The sequence below is a fragment of the Callorhinus ursinus genome, unplaced genomic scaffold (assembly GCF_003265705.2).
Source record: "Callorhinus ursinus isolate GAN/ISIS: 27379988/994484 unplaced genomic scaffold, GSC_fseal_2.0 scaffold21, whole genome shotgun sequence".
Classification (NCBI taxonomy): Eukaryota; Metazoa; Chordata; class Mammalia; order Carnivora; family Otariidae; genus Callorhinus; species Callorhinus ursinus.
Genome location: NW_027397083.1, coordinates 2,929,630 through 2,947,308, shown reverse-complemented (window position 1 = coordinate 2,947,308; position 17,679 = coordinate 2,929,630). Strand labels below are relative to the sequence as shown.

Below are 17,679 nucleotides of genomic sequence, written 5' to 3'. Positions count from 1 at the left end.
TATAGTATAGTGTGATCAAATTATAATCACACACACATTGGCTGATGTAAAATCATGCAGGAGTTTTCCCCTGAGGACCTTCATATGCTTTAGTTAATTCATGCTATTCCCAACAATGTTTTCCTGGAAGGTTCTTTGGATGGAAGATAAACAGGAGAGCCAGAGGTGCTCCATGTCTGTTTGCTATTATATAGTACATGTACATAAAGTAAAATAACCACCTGAAGGATCACCTTGACATATATATTATATATATAATATTACATACAAAAACATATATATGTGGATATATATATGAGATATAGAGAAAATAACTGTAATTTCCACAAGTCTTCATTTTATACAAAATTTGATCTCATAATTTAAATTTTAAGTTCTTTTGTAATAATTTTGTTAGTAGTTATTTATTTTTATTGGTAGTTCTTTTTAAGAGAAGGCATTCAGGAAAATCTGGAGTGCAATTGATGAAGGTTTTTAGGCTTCATTTGTATTTGGGAGAAGACGTCTAAGCACAATGAAAAAAAGTATGAGCTTCCAAATCATATGGTTTAAACCGATGATTTAGATGTAGACCTCCCTCTTAGTACTTGTGCAACCTTAGATTCAAGTTTCCTCATTTGCAAAACAAGGAGAATAATAGAGTAGTCCCCTTTATCCATGGTTTCACGTTCCTGCTGTCAACCATGGTGCAGAAGCAGATGATCCTCATTTGATGTGTTGTGAGAAGGTCAGCAGCCTAAGGCTATTTGACAATGCCGACCTCATTCACCTCACTTCATCTCATCATGTGGGCATTTTATCATCTCACAACATCACAAGAAGAAGGATGAGTACAATAAGGGTGAATACAGTATGATATATTGAAAGAGAGAGGGAGAGAGAAAGAGCAAGGGGAAGGGAAAGAAAGGAAGGAGACACAGGGAGGTTTTATGGATTCTTTTTTCTTTTTTTCCACCAGGTGATTCCCAGCAGAAAGTTTATTGCCACTGCTATAGATCTTTTTCTATACTGATCTACATTTTCACAACTGATTTTTAAACACTGTAGTTTGAGCAGAACTGGACTTTGTGTTAAGAGATGTTCATGTTTGCACCAATGTGCAGGACACACTCTAAACCAAGAGTCCCCTTTCCTTTGGTATCAATTCTCTTGTTTTTCTTCTATGATTTTAATGAAAAGCTACCCTGGGATTTATATATGTCCTGTAACTGATCCTATTCTTCCATAAATGAAAGTTTCTGCTTGGATATTCTCAATTGATACATAAAGAAGTATATTGCCAAGCTCTATGTTGAAACCAGAAGAAACTTATACCGATGCCAATGTCTTTTTCTTATCCTGAATGTATGTCTAATATAAAATCTTCAACCCATCCCATTGTGGCAGAATACAAAATCGAGAGGAAAAACCAATTAATTGGTGAAGAACATCCTGTTATCCATTTTCTTACGCAACTGTTCTTCTCCACACATTTTTGGGAGTACTCTTCTGTGGACTTGACAAGTTAGAACCATAAGACCTTTCATTGCATATTCTCAACAGAACTCCATTTTGCTCTTAGCACAAGACAAATGGATCCAGTATTTTTAGTTCCAATAACCAGCTGAAGAAGGAGGATGAGAGAGAATGAATTGCTCAGTGCTAACAAGAAAAAGGTAACAAAACATAGGCGCCTGGATGCTCACCCTCATGATCATTAGATGAGAGATCTGTCCACCTCAACATACTGTTGCTGGTACCATTAAAATAATTCATTCACATAATAGTCTTTTAGGCAAATCATGATTTTGCTGTGGCAGACATTTAGTTAATGGGTAAAAGGTGATGGCTCAACATATTCACTCTCTGCTCCTAGATCTCCTGCATCTAAGTGGCTGTGCTGCTTAACTGCATGGTTAAACATGCAGGACATTCTTTAATCACCTTGGGTTTTTCAATATGTCAAGAGAAAACAAAGAACTCTCCACAGTGTTTCTAACATTTTAAACAGCAACCTCTGAAATGTGTCTTTAGAATGATTTGGAAAAAGGGGAAGTTTTATTTAATAATTACACCACGTTCTTATATCCAGGTGCCCAGATTGTACCTCAGTTCTCCCTTTCCTGCCTCTCCTGAATCCTGACCAAACTGAATCTTGACCAAACTGCCAAGGACAGTCTCTGAATTTATTAACTGCTATGATTAAGAATATTGACTTTGCTTTTATGTCAAGAATAAATATTTAGTTTTCATAAATGTATAGAATGTGGTGTTAGATTGGGACTTTATAAATTATTATTACTAGCACATAGAAGGGGAAAGAATAGTTTAATTGGGTGTTAATGGCAGAGTTAAAAAATAAAAAAAACACACCTTTGAAGGTGGTGGAAAACAGATAGAAGTCCATTTAGTCAGTGGATAATGTAACATAGTTCTGAAGAGCATAGAATTTGGCATCTGATACATGTTCATATCTTAGCTTACTGCTTAGCATCTGAATGAATTGATACTATTTTCTGAACCTAACTATTTTCCTTCCTCCATACGTAATGTGAGTACCAGAAGAGCCACTATTAGAGTTAAATGCATACAAAATATTTATAAAATTTCCCAACATATAGTAGGCTCTCATTAAACATCATTTGAAATATGATAATAACCTTAAACCAGAAAGATATCAAAGATAAGTGTAAATATCCCTCTGTGACCTACATTTTTTTGGTGTAAAAATACTCCAACAATTTAAAAAGTACTACTAAAATGTCATATGTTCTGTAACATCTCAGATGAATTAAGTTTCTGTTGTGTCTCTGGACTCTCCTCGACCTCATGGAAAATAGGAACAATGTCACAGAATTTGTTTTCATGGGGTTATGGGGAAATAGGCAACTAGAGCTATTGTTCTTTCTCTTGTTCCTGCTCTGCTACCTGGCTGTCTTAATGGGAAACTTCATCGTCTTACTCACAATCACCTGCAGCCATCTAAGCGAACAACCAATGTACTATTTTCCATCACCTTTCCCTCATGGACCTCTGCTACACCTCCACTGTGTCCCCAGGCTAATCAGGGACTTAGGTGCAGCAAGAAAAAAATATTTCCTATAACAACTGTATGACCCAGCTCTTCACTGCCCACTTGCAGGTGGGTGTGGAGATATTCATCCTGGTGTCCATGGCTTTAGACCACTATGTTGCCATTGTCAAGCCCCTGCACTGCATGGTCATCACGAACTGGCGGAGGTGTAACATGTTGATCTTCATGGCCTGGGGTGTGAGGTTTTGGCACTCTGTCGCTCTATTGCTCATGGTACTCAATTTACTCTTCTGTGGCCCTAATCAGATAGATCACTACATATGTGATGTGAAGCCTCTTTTGTAACTGGTGTGCAAAGATATTCATGTTGTTAGTATTTCACTGATTGCAAATTCGGGAATGGTGGCAGTTGTCATTTTTCTTGTCCTGGTGGCTTCTTACCATTCTTACAAGTCATTGTAATTCAGATTGCAATCTGCACTTTAAAGGGTCCAATTAGTTCAAGGTGTGAGCACTTGGATTTGAGGTATTCAAGAAATGCCCTTCCACAGCACATCTCTGATCAAATCCCTGGTCTGTCCAAAAAATGTATATGGAACGCTATTTTCCTTGGAACAAAACCCAACCTTAAATCTCCCCAAATTTGTTCAGCTCTAACTTGTTAATATCAGAGGTCATCACATTGGAAGAAAGTATGGTGTTACAATGACAGGCTTTGGGCTAGGGCAGAGCTGGGTGATACAGTGACTCTGTAAGTTTTTACCTCTGGATCTTGGCAATTTGATTTAATTATTTGCGTGTCTATGAAATGGGATAATATTATACCTCAGAAGATATCATATCACTTGGACTAACACATGCGAAGATTTTACATGACATAAGGCACACTGAAAAATCAAGTTACTTCCCTCTTTCCTTCTGTGTGTCCCTTTACCTAGATGCTTTCAACCGGCTCCACTGGGTCCATCTACATTCTCCAAACACACTCTAGAATCTATCAGCTTTATGGCTGTATATCAGCTATCTCCTCTGCTTAGGATTCCCCACCTCATGCTTGAGGGTCCATGTCTTATCTATAATTCACACTCCTTATGTTTTCTTATTCGGGAAGACTTGGCAGATCCAACAGACTAGAAGTCCTTCCGATTCCTGCCCTGTTCTTTTGTTGCTATTCATCAGTATCATCTCTCCCCTTCAAATAATCCTATATCCTATATAAGTGTTTCTTCCTGTGAACTGTGCTTTTAATAGTTTGAGCAGGAGTCTGTGATATATCTTTATTTTTTCTTTTTATCTTTCTTTTTTTCTAACAATAAACTTGGACAAATCAAGATGTAAACAAATAATAATTAAATTCTTGGAAAATATTTTTTATTTGACCGTATGCATTGTTCTTACATATCTAGAACTTGTTCTTGTGTCAAGAACAATCATTCATTAATAATAAAATAAGTAATGTCAGAAAGGCTAAGAATTTAACATATATTCCCATGTGCCTATTAGGGAGATAATGAAATTCAGCAGACCACCAGACCTTTAGAATAGTTATACTTTTTTTATTTTCTGCGTTAAGGAGGCACTGCTCTCTCAATCATTGGGCGCCTCTTTGTCCATTGAATCACATAACCCAAGCTCAGCTCTGAGCTTCCAATCCTATTTGTCTGAAAATATCTCTCTGCCCAGAGACTTGTCTTTTCTCAGCAGAAAGATTACATTGCTTCCACACAAACTTGGCTTGATTACCTTACTTCTGCCCCAGCACCGTGGCAAAATGCAAGAAAAATCATGGACGTAGTAGCTATTGTCTTAGTGCCTGGCACCACTCTTCTGATGTTTCAACTCTTAGGCACCTTCATATATATTACTAATATGTTTAAATTTTTTTCCTACTAAAGCCCTGCAAGCTTCCAGAATATGATGGGAAAACATTTTGTCTGCCCCATAGGAAATTAGCATTGATAAGTTATTCATAGTTCTGTTTGATGGCTTAATGTAGACTTTTACTAAATATTTTTGGATTTTTTTAAGTATGCAAATGGCATGTTCCTGTGTGTACGTGTGTGTGTGTGTGTGTGTGTGTGTGTGTGTGTGTGTGTGTGTTTGTAATGATTGTGTCTGTGCATGTATTGTTTGGGGAAACTTGGGGCTCTTGGAATTCCTTAGGGCAGGTCAGGGAAATCCTTATCCCAACAGAAAGAATGCTATGCAACAAAATTTATATATATATATATATACACACACATATATATATATATACACATTAGCTCTCATATTTTCTTTTTGTTTCCCAAGGGTCCACAAGATTTTATTGGCAAAATTGGATGACATTATATAAAAAGCCAACAAATAAAATATAACAAACTGAATTACTTATCAATTTGTCAGGTAGATTCTATCCATCTATATAGGAATTTATTGCTAATTTAAAAACTCATTTTTAATTAAAGGGATACTTCTAATCAGCTAAAAAAACTGTTAAACAGGTTCTTTCTTTATGCCCCAGAGTTATCAGGAAATACCAGGTTGGAAGAAGCTTAGATATCTTGCCAAGGGCCTACGGGAATAATTGGAGGCCCAAACTAGCTGTGGCTGAAAAGGTTTTATGTGACTTCCTTCCTCAGCATCTTCTCCTAATCCTTCACCTTTTGCTTCACCCTATATTTCTCTTCAGACATCCATTGGGAGGACTGATTTAGATATTGAACCTAAATCATCCACCAAAAGATATTTAGTAAAATCAAAATGCTCTTGAAAAGTTGATGATTTAGGTACAGAGTGAAGGATGAAGTGTTTGGAATCAATGGCTTTGAAATATCGACTTTATGTGACACCATATTCATGGGGGTCTCTGGTGTTGAGGAGAATTCTGGAAGAGTTGAAATCAGCCCTCATAGTGGGCTGTCAGAGGAGGATGGAAGGCCTGTCTTCAACTTTGGGCCTCTACATTTCTGTCTAGTTCATATAGTACTGCCTCAATGGTTAGAGTAAGTTCTCACATGCAGGTGACTCTGAGGTGATATGGTGTGCCAGGTGCATTATGGTGGCCGGGAATTTAAGGTCTCAGTTAGGAAGACCTGGTTAGGATCAGCTAGCTGTGTGATTTTGAGCATAGTGGACATGACATTCCTAGTTGAATTCTTGGTATATGGTAAATAACCTATAAGTGATTGGAACAGTTGCTTTTGTTTTAGGATTTTAGAATTTAAAGACTTTGTTTAGAGGTGCTAAATAGTATGGCTAGTAAGAGGTTGTATCCAGACTCTCTGAGTTTGAAGTCTCAAGTTTTTGAAAACTGTGTCCCATATCTGTCTATTAACAGTAGCACAAGTTTGTTTGTTTGTTTGTTTAAGATTTTATTTATTTATTTGACAGAGAGATACAGCAAGAGAGGGAACACAAGCACGGGGAGTGGGAGAGGGAGAAGCAGGCTTCCTGTGGAGCAGGGAGCCCGATGCAGGCCTCGAGCCCAAGACCTGGGATCATGACCTGAGTAGAAGGCAGATGTTTAATGACTGAGCCACCCAGGAGTCCCAACAGTAGCACAAGTTTTATTCTTTATTCATTAAGTTAGTTAAAGAAGCACTGATGCTTCTTCGTTCCCCTTTCAGCTGGGGCTACCCACTGATGAGGAAGGGAGTTGGCGATGTTGGTGATTTTCTCTGTGAAGGTAACTATTGGCTTGACTAAAACTTGTTTCCTGAAGAGCAAATATGTGCCCTTACTGCACTTTTTCCTCAGAAGGAAGGTAAAACTTTGGAAGCTTTTGAGTGGCTTGCCTCCATTTAGTAAACATCCTCAAGGTCAGCCATTGAACTCTTTCTGCCTGTGAAAGGTTTTCTGATTGGATTCTCAAGCACTGTTAGCCTATTATGCTCTTCAAATTCTTTATCGTCAATGTTTTGCCTTAAGTAATATTATTTAGTTCTGTCCCCCCATATTTAAATTCTATGATTAATTTGTTAGATAACATATGTATAATGATTTCACTGTACCTTTTACATATCATGTTTTACTGAAACATGTTTCTTTTCTTTCAGCTGAAAGTTTCCTTACTGTTTTGAGACGTTCTTCAGAGCTCCTTCTTTGCTTATAATTCTTTGTCAAGCTGCTTCTTATTCCTCATGCAACTATGCTTTCTTCAGGCTCTTCTTTCAATGCATCCAAATAAGCAACCTATAATTGAATTCAGCTCTGAATCCAACTGGAGAGTTTTCACACAATAACCATTAGGCCCATTAAAAGTAGGCTTCTGTCACGTGAGACTCCCAGAATGTTTGACCTGTCCATTTTGCTGCGATTCCTGCCCCATGTGTCCCATACAAGTGGGTACATGTTGTAAGAAGTCTGGCCTCGGAGTTTTTGGTGTTTGACTCTGAAATAGCTCTATACTCTCAATTTAAGTTCAGGTATAATTTGTTTTTCCCCACTTGGGCTTAATTTGGTCATTGGCTCTTTGAAATTTATTACAAACAAGATATGAGCTATGTGATCATGGAATGTTTTGCTTCCCAGAAGCAGGTATGAATCCATACCTAATGACGTTCCATCTACATCTAATTGATGATGACTTGGTGCTTGCTATTCATGCAGTTTTATGGTATTGCAAATAAATATCTAATGGTAGAATTACTAGAGAATAGCTTAAAAAATATTTTATTTATTTATTTGAGAGCGAGAGAGAGAATGGATGGGTGGGGGAAGAGCAGAGGTAAAGGGAGAGAAGCGGACTCCGTACATAGCAGAGCCCAATGCAGGGCTTGATCCCACAACCCTGAGATCATGACCTGAGCTGAAACCAAGAGTCAGAAGCTCACTGACTGAACCACCCAGGCACCCCTAGAAAATAGCTTATAATTAGCTTGAATAGATATCATCATCCCGGATTTCAAAGATTTTGTACAAATGAACACTACTTTTAAGTAACCTATGAGTTCCATTCCTCATTTTAGTAATTTGTGGGGTTTTTTCTCTCTTTTTTCTCTTGATTGATCTTGATGAGGTTTTCTGAGTTTTATTAATTCTTTTGGAGAATTAACCTTTAGCTTTTTTACTATTCTCTATTTAAGAATGTTACTTATCTTTTTAATTATTTAAAGATTTTATTTATTTATTTGACAGAGAGAGAAAGAGAGAGAGAGAGAGCACAAGCATGGGGAGTAGCAGAGAGAGAGGGAAAAGCAGGTTCCCCGCTAAGCAAGGAGCCAGATGTGGGGCTCGATCCCAGGACCCTGGGATCATTACCAGACTCTTAACTGACTGAGCCACCCAGGTGTCCCAAGAATGATAGTTATGTCAGCCATTTAATTCCTTTGTTTATTATATCATTATCTCTATTTTGTTTGGATTTTACTTTGGTTTATTTTTCTGGATCTTGATTCCTGAGATACTTATAACTCATTGATTACTACACATAGCTGTTTTTAATAATAAAAGTGATATCACTACACATTCTACACATTTTTAAAATAACAATAAAAGATAGAGTGTTCTTCTTAAGGCCAATAAATTCAACACCTTAGACTGAATGAAAAAATTCTTTTAATGATATAAACTACCCAAGCTCCTGAAAGTTAAAGATACATATTCTCCGTGATATTTATTTACAACTTAAAACAATTTAATTTATTGCATTGTCTTCACACCCTCTGTCCAGATAGCTTTGGTAGTGAATTTTACCCAATATTAGAGAAAAATAATTTCTATTCTACACAAACACAATAATAAAACAGAAGTGAATACATCTAGGGGCGCCTGGGTGGCTCAGTTGTTAAGCATCTGCCTTCGGCTCAGGTTGTGATCCCAGGGTCCTGGGATCGAGCCCTGCATCAGGCTCCCTGCTCAGCGGGAAGCCTGCTTCTCCCTCTCCCACTCCCCCTGCTTGTGTTCCCTCTCTCGCTGTGTCTCTCTCTGTCAAATAAATAAATAAAATCTTAAAAAAAAGTGAATAGATCTAAACTCATTTCATCTGTCCAGCATTTCTTTGATACTTCTAAATTATGCTAGGTTTTCTATACATTCATTAGAATTTTCTATACAGATACGTGTGTCATGGTGAAAATTGCCAGTTCTGCCAAGCTCTTGTTCAGTATGAGAGACTCTTTTTCATGTGAGCTTAGCTTGGTTGTGCCATATAAGATCAATATGTAACATCAATTGCATAGTTTGTACTGGAACCTCCCAAACAGAAATTGGATTTTTAAAATTCCATTTCCAATAGCATCAAATATACAATATACCTAAAGAAAAATGTGACAAGATAGGAGCGAGACATATGCTAAAATCTTGATAGACACTATGTTGAGAGTGTATGTAGAACTTAATAAATAGAAGTATTGTGCTCATGGGTCAGATGACTCAATACTCTTTGTTTTTTTTTTTTAAGATTTTATTTATTTATTTGACAGAGAGAGAGGCAGCGAGAGAGGGAACACAAGCACAGGGAGTGGGAGAGGGAGAAGCAGGCTTCCTGCTGAGCAAGGAGCTAGATGTGGGACTCGATCCCAGGATCCCGAGATCATGACCTGAGCCGAAGGCAGACGCTTAACCATCTGAGCCACCCAGGCGCCCGACTCAATACTCTTTGGATATGAATCCCCAAATACGTGGTTAGATTCAAGCAATCTCATATAAAATATGAATGGGTATGTGTTCATTATTTTCCAACGTGATCTAAAATGTATAGAGCAATGTAAAGAAACTTAATTAGGTCACACAATTTAAAAAAAAAACAAAGCTGGAGAACTTACATTACTTCAGTTCTAGGTATATTATAAGGTTGCTGTATTCAAAACAGTGTGTTATTCTCATGAAGCTAGACAAGCAGATCAATGGGCCAGACTAGAGAGTCCAGAAACAGACCTGCATGCATTGGTCAACTAATTCTCAACAGGGGTCTGTAGGCAATTTAGTGGAGAAAACACAGTCTCCACAACAAATGGCAGCAGAAGTGTTAGACATTCATACGTACCCACAGCAACAACACCACAGAAATCCATGCATCACAGCTTATACAAATTCAATTCCAAATGGAACACAGACCAATACATAAAAGGGAGATGCATAATACATTTAGAATAAAACACAAGGCAAGATCTTTGTGACCTTGGATTAGAAAAATAATTTTTAAATATAATATCAATGGTGTGGTCCATATACAAAAAGATAAAATGCACTTCAACAAAATTAAAACTTTTTCAGCAGAACAAGTTTAGGACGAGGGGTGAATTCAAGACTCGGGGATATTGATGGAACACCTTATATGTCTCTAACGGGAGTCTTGGAGTGTGTCTGTCAGGGGAGGACATGGAAGATATGACCGGCTGTCTTCTCTGTGGGTTGATACAAGCTAGCTGGAGTAAAGCTTGGTCAACATCGGGCACAGTGTTGAAATGGACAAGCTGTAAAATCGTCAAGATTTGATATCCTCAAAGGACTGCTGAAGGGCTATGTAGGGGAGGAAAGCTTTTCAGTTTTTCCCTTCTCTGTTCTTTAGCTGGTCTAACAATTAAATTGACAGAAGACAGATTATCAGGAGAAAAACAAACGTTAATTTCACATGTATGGGAACCCCAAAGAAATGAAACTCCCTGATAGCCAGAGAACTGAGGTTTATATGCGGTTCTGAGCTAAGGAGAAGGGGGTAGGAATTCAATGGGCACAGAGGGGAATTTGAACAAGCAACCCTGCAGAATCCCCCACAGTTTACCATGCCTACCCCACACTCTTTGTAGTTATCTCTGGTGGTACCTCTCTTCCTGGACAAGGCCCTCTGTCTAAATTCTTTTAGGCAGTTAGTGGGGAAGAAAAAAAAACTGCTTTTGAATCCTTTGACCTCATTGTTTTCAGCTCAGAACAATCCGTATGTCAAAGTGGCACACTGGGGGACCCTGCCCTGAACCCCATCAGTTAGAATCCTTCATTTACTCAGGGTTACTAAACTTTCAGAGCCTGGAAGCAAGCATTAAATTTAGAAATATCCATTTTCTTCTTTAATGGCTATTTGAGCCAGTTATTTAGACTTTAGTAAATTCTGTGTTCTTTTTGCATAATAGTGGTAATAATACTTATGTCAAAATATGCACAATTGTGTTAAATAATTTAATGAATTTTTTAAAGATTTTGTTTATTTATTTGAGAGACAGTGAGAGAAGGAGTGGAGTGGAGGAGAAGAGGGAGAAGCAGACTCCATGTTGATGTGGGGCTCAATCCCAGGACCTCAAGATCATCCCAGGACCTCGAGGACTGAGAGCCGACGTTACACATTTAACTGACTGAGCCACTCAGGTGCCCCTTTCTCTGAATTTTTTTTTTTTATCTTTTTTACTTCTTCTACCTTCCAAGTTCATGGGGAAAGAAATGTTTATTGTTCTATCATTCCTTTCCTTTGTCTCCCACCCCCCCAACCATTGATTCCAACAATGTTAGTCCCAAACCACGAAGAGTTTGGCACCCCTTCTCATACTACAGGTCATTGATTGTATTGATTTAACTACTCTATAAACATAAGATCTTGATAATGGATCATACTTGGACTATAAATGCTTGTGTATGGTTCTTTTTGTTCTATCTCATCTCAAATTTTCCTGAAAGCTAACCAAAAACTATTATTACAGGCTACACTGTTTTTCCTTTAATTCTTCAGAAAGCTGGATGAATACAGGACTGTCAAAATTTCCGGAACTCCTCTGAATATGGCCTTTTTGGGTCTCCAGAGAAATAGTGCCTGAACAAGCTAATGCAAAGGTAGAAAGCAACACCCAGGGCAACCAAGGATATCACTTTGGACAGTGGTTTAGCAACATTTGGCCAGGATCTGTTTAGAAATGCCTTGGGAATGTAATTACTTACAGCTTTCAAAGAATTATTAATTTCTCTGTTGTCACTTAAGTTTATATTCTGTTGGTCCCAAATTTTCTTCAGGAATAGGCATAAAATCAATGATTTCCTGGACCTAAATAATCTTGTTAGGTTTTGCAGGAATTAAAAAATACTATTAATTTTTTAGTGAGCTAGCCTTGAGATCTTAAATCAGCATTTGAAATTCCTAGCCTACTTTCCTAGGGCATAACAACGCCTTTCTTCATCACTGATAGGTTTAGTAAGTATTTGAAGTCCACTTCCCTTGTAAAACTGTAGAACCTGTCCGTCACATTGAGATTTCCAAAATATTTGTGGAAAATTAATGTGGATGTGTTTGAATTATTGATTTATAATTCTCTCCATTTTATTCCAGATTTTGATGCTGGGGCTGATTTGGCACAGTGAGTATCTGGGGGATGGAATTCTGCCTGATGTAGCCTAAAACTAACCTGGCAGCCACATGAGTCTTACAGTTAGTGAACTATCCTTGTCACCTTCATTTGGGACAGGACCGCCAATGAAGAGCTTGACTAATTATATGCTCTTAGTCTATATAATTTCATTCTGAAGACTCTAACGACTTTTCCAATATTTGGTAATTCAATTATATAAAAATGCTTTAGCATATGTTTGTTTTAATTGTGTATTATTTGTAAGCAAGATTCCAGTTAATAACGTTGAAATTAAAGCATTCTAATTGGAAGTGGATTTCATTGTGTCCCATTCTTGTACTTACGTACAACCCTTCATATTGCTGTTATGAAATAGGCCTGTTTATGCTTGTATATTTACAAAATGAAGAATTTCCTATGTTTCAAATATATTTCCTATATTCCTTGCCATCTTAGAATAGACTAATTTCACCTGAGTGAATCAAGTTAAATTCACAGCATGCTGTTCTGTTACACTAAGGGAGATATGAACGTGAGATGGAAGCTTTAATTTTTTTATGTATTTGAGAGAGAGAGAGAGAGAGCACAGTGTGGGGGAGAAGCACAGGGAGAGGGAGAAGCCGACTCTCTGCTGAGCAGATAGCAGGATGTAGGGTTTGATTCCAGGACCCTGAGATCATGGCCTGAGCCAAGGGCAGCTGCTTAACTGACTGAACCATCCAGGCACCCATGATGGAAGCTTTAATTTAAACATAAGAGCCTCTATTCTTATACTGATAGTTTAACCAAAAGTACACTCAGAATTTTTATTTAGTATTACCAAAGAAATAAAGCAATCATTTAATTATATTTTTATAGTGCAAAAAAATCAGGCTAAGGGTTAGTGTTAAGCATTCCCTAAGAGGAGCAATCTGCCGTCCAACTCACCTAAATGTTTTCCTCAACAGATTGTTGAAATTGAAGTTTACCTGATCAGTTAGAAATCCATGTTATGAATTTTTTTTTTTTTATTTTCCCACTGGCCTTGGTTGTGTGTGGGTGCATGACACTTTCTGTGGTTCTAAACTAATCCATTTTGAACCACACGTGTCTCTGGCTATTTCATATTACCTCATGTATTCCTCATTAAAATTCTGAATTTTGTAATGATCTCTTAATTGTAAAAGGAGTAAGATGAAGTTTAAAGAGATGAAGCAATTCGCTCAAGGATTGCACTGGTCAGTTTCTTTAAGACACCTCAATGTTTCTGCCTCTTCCTGTGTTGCTAATGTTCTAACCACTTGTTCAGTGGTTGCCTGATGTTCTTTATGCATCAACTGTAACTTCAGTTTTTACCTAAGAGGGGTCTGTAATATCTCTCCATCAAAATGTTTTTATGACAATAATTCTCCTCTCTTTTTCCATTTTACATCTGCTTTCTGCAGCCATCATGTATAATGTTCCCTCAGGTTACAGGGTGAGATAGAAGGGAAGCACTTTTGTGGATTCAATGCCAATGATGGTCTAGAAACAAGGAAGAATACTGATTTGAGCAATTTACATGCTGGTAAAACTGAAGGAAAATTATTTAAAATGATTTAGAATGAGAGAATTCCCTCTAACATTTATGTTAAATAGTCCATATATCTTTATTTCCATAAATACTCAGACAGACTAGGTGCCTGTTCACCCATCATCTTGTGTATTCTTTTTTATTCAGGTATGGGTTCAGAATAGTCTTTTCATGCTTTTCTGATGACACCCATCATCATCCCATTCAGCTCTCTTCCATGAAATTAGTCCCAAACTGAGGGGGAATCAGGACTTCTTTTTTCAGGCATTCACAATGTATTACTTCCTGATCTTGATAAATGCTTAGATTCTCTTGAACTGAGCTTCTTCTTTTTAAAATCAGAGATTTCAGGCACCTGGGTGGCTCATTTGTTAAGCATCTGCCTTCGGCTCAGGTCATGATCCCGGGGTCCTGGGATCGAGTTCCACGTCGGGCTCCCTACTTGGTGGGAAGCCTGCTTCTCCCTCTCCCACTCCCCCTGTTTGTGTTCTCTCTCTCACTGTGTCAAATAAATAAATAAAATCTTTGAAAAAAATTTAAAAAAATAAAATCAGAGATTTGGATTAATCAAGTGAATTGTGCCTTTAAATTGTTTGCAGTCTTCTTGTATAATGACTCTTTTTAAACCAAATTGTTTTAGGTAAATAACTGTATCTGAAAAATTAACATTATTTCCACCTCATTAACAAAGAATCAGCATCACTTGCAATGAATTGAAATAACTCCTTCTAACCTTTCAACTAAAGAGTAGTTAAGGTTAACTGCTGAATACTCTGTAACTCATCATTATTTTCAAAAAAAGTAGAACACACTAAAAATTACTCCTTGGTGAAGTTAGAATTTAGAATAATAATTTAAAGCAAAATTGCTCTCCTACAGTGGGGACCATTTTCTAAAAGCCTCTCTGTTAACTCTCTCTCTCTATATATATATAATATAATATAATATAATATAATATAATATAATATAATATATAATAATATAACATAATATAATATATATAAAGAGGGATAGCATATATAAAAATATAGAGAGAAATTTACTACATATATATGTATAGATGTATGTATCTATATATAATACTCTCTAGGACTATAAAACACATGGATATTAATTTTGAGATTCACTACTGTTGATAGTTTCTATACAACTTTGCTACAAAAGCTTTCTGGGTTTTATAAAAATAGACACCTGGAGGCCGATATATGACTGTCCCAGCAGATCCAGAGAAATATAGAAAGTGCAGTAGCTGTTCAAACCCACTGGGGACAGATATTCCTCTTCAATGTGGAAAATAATTCCTCAAAGTGCATTCTCTCTATTCTTCATGCATTTTGTACTGATTAAATAATATCTTAAAATTACACATCAGATGCAAAATATGCAAATACATGAATGTTTCATTTATTTTGTGTCAACAAATATCACTGAGTGCTACCCGACCACTAAGTTTGACTAACGTTATCTTCTGTATCATCCCTTTACTGATTTTAGGTCCTTAGATTGTATATAAAATGTGAAATTTTTGGCAAGAGCCGTGACATATGCATGATTTGAATATATTTGGGCCAATTAATGATTTTATCTGTCCTTTAATGATTGTCATCACAAACTTCAATGACAGTATTTACATTTTTAAAATTCTCTTTAACACATGAAATGTAAATAGGAGAAATGAATGAGATTGCTAATTATTTTCCACAATTGCAGTCATGAATAGACATTCTTTATTTTGCTGTATACTTTTCCCCATTCTTTGCTTTTTAAAATAACAGTGATTCCATTGGTTTGGTATGACCAATTGGCAATGTTTGATCACATAGCAGAAAAAGAGTGTGCTTTATACATATTAACCTTTAGCAGTTCAGGCTGGTACATATGCATTTCCTGAGGTTTCAGTCCCAGTATTTCATGGAATTTGATCAGAAAATGGTAAAAATAGCAATGTTGACCTCATGCATTAGGTACACATTTAAGATATATGCAACAAAACATTTTTTGACTTGGGACAATTTTTATAAATCTTCTTTCTTATCTAAATAATATAATTAATAATAATGAATAGTCTTTAATTTTCAGAACAAACCATTTAAATATTTAAAAATCATTATCAGTAAAATTGAGTAACATAAATAATCATTTCCATTATTCCCTTAAAGAATTATTACACAACACTTTTATAGAATCAAAGATAATAGAACAAGATAAAACAGCTTAATTTAAGAAATTAAGAATAATTATATTAATACGATATTCATGTCAATCTACTCTTAGTAAATTTATATCATTGTGTTCATACTGTTACATTTTCACCAAATTTCTGTTTATTTCCTTCAGATACATAACTCATTTGTGTGTAACCTACAGCAAACTCAAGTATGTGGAGAGGCAGAGAAACATCTCAGAATTCATACTTCTAGGACTTTGGTATGACCAGAGCATACACATATTTTGCTTTGTGCTCTTTTTATTCTGTTATGTTGCCCTGTTGGCAGGACACCTTCTGATCCTTGTCTCCATTCGATGCAGCTCTCTGTTTTATCAACCCGTGTACTACTTCCTCAGCCACTTATCCTCTATGGACATCTGCTATACCTCTAGCATTACACCCAAATTAATTGGTGACCTACTGGGGGGACAAAAACTATCTCCTATGGTAATTGCATGTTACAGATCTTTACAATGCCCTTCTTTGGAGGCATTGAGATCTTCATTCTTACTGCCATGGCCTTGATCGCTATGCTGCCATCTGCAGACCTCTCCACTACATGCTTATCATGAACGGGACCAGGTGCAATCTCCTGGTCTTAGCTGCTTGGACTGATGGGGCTTTCCATTCTTTTCCTCAATTATTGATGACAATCCAATTGCCATTTTGTGGTCCTAATGAAATCGATCACTACCTTTGTGATATCTTCCTTTTGCTCAAAGTTGCCTCCACTGATACCTACATCACTGGGGTCTTTGTGGTTGCCGATTCAGGTATGGTCGCCTTAGTTACCTTTGTTGTCTTGTTTGTTTCTTATGTCATTATATTGTTTAGTCTAAGACATCACTCAGCTGAGGGAAAACACAAAGCCCTCTCCACCTGTGGGTCTCATATCACTGGGGTCATCTTATTTTTTGGGCCTTCAATCTTTGTTTACCTTCGACCTCCAGCCACTTTCCCTGAGGACAAAGTATTTGCTCTATTTTATACCATCATTGCTCCTATGTTCAATCCCTTAATCTATACACTGAGAAATACAGAGATGAAAAAATGCCATGAGGAAAGTTTGGTGTCAAACATTATTTTCAAAGGAAGCATGCAATTAGTTTGAGGAAACATATGGCTAAGCAACTTTATTAAAAAAATGGGCTTGATGTAACTAAATGAGCTAAGAATTATTTGATAGTCTTTATATTCTATTGCTATCATGAACAGAATGCATGAAAGAAAGAAGAATTAGAAAGGAATTTAAAGGAATAGCTAAATGAATCCTAATTCCCACATACCAGGATTAATTAAAAACTCAATTTTGTGGAGTATTAAGGAGATGTGGATATGATTACCTGCAGAAAAAACTCTCTGGGACAAAGCAAATAAGGCAACACTATTCAGTCAGTGAATTTTAAAGGCAAAATAATTTTAATGATAATTCTATTAAAAATCCTGGGCTTATATGCCAGTCATCATAGTGATATACATTCTGTACTAGTGTTGCAGTTGAAATCTAAATTAAAATAATGACTTTAAATCATCACGAGTACCTTTATGATAAAACATTCATTTATACTTCCTCTAGTGGCGTTTAGAAATCAGTTGTGTAATGAACAAATCAGTATAGTAGAACTTGTTTTAAAGTGACTCCTGGTGATCAATT

At 36.6% G+C, this 17,679-nt stretch overlaps 2 pseudogenes; both read left to right on the top strand.

The window, feature by feature from the left end:
• Nucleotides 1-2,808: 2,808 nt before the first annotated feature.
• LOC141374772 (olfactory receptor 4P4-like) lies at nt 2,809-3,475 on the top strand (annotated as a pseudogene).
• A 2,376-nt stretch (nt 3,476-5,851) lies between these two features.
• On the top strand, nt 5,852-17,131 carry LOC112829741 (olfactory receptor 4P4-like; annotated as a pseudogene).
• Nucleotides 17,132-17,679: the final 548 nt, after the last annotated feature.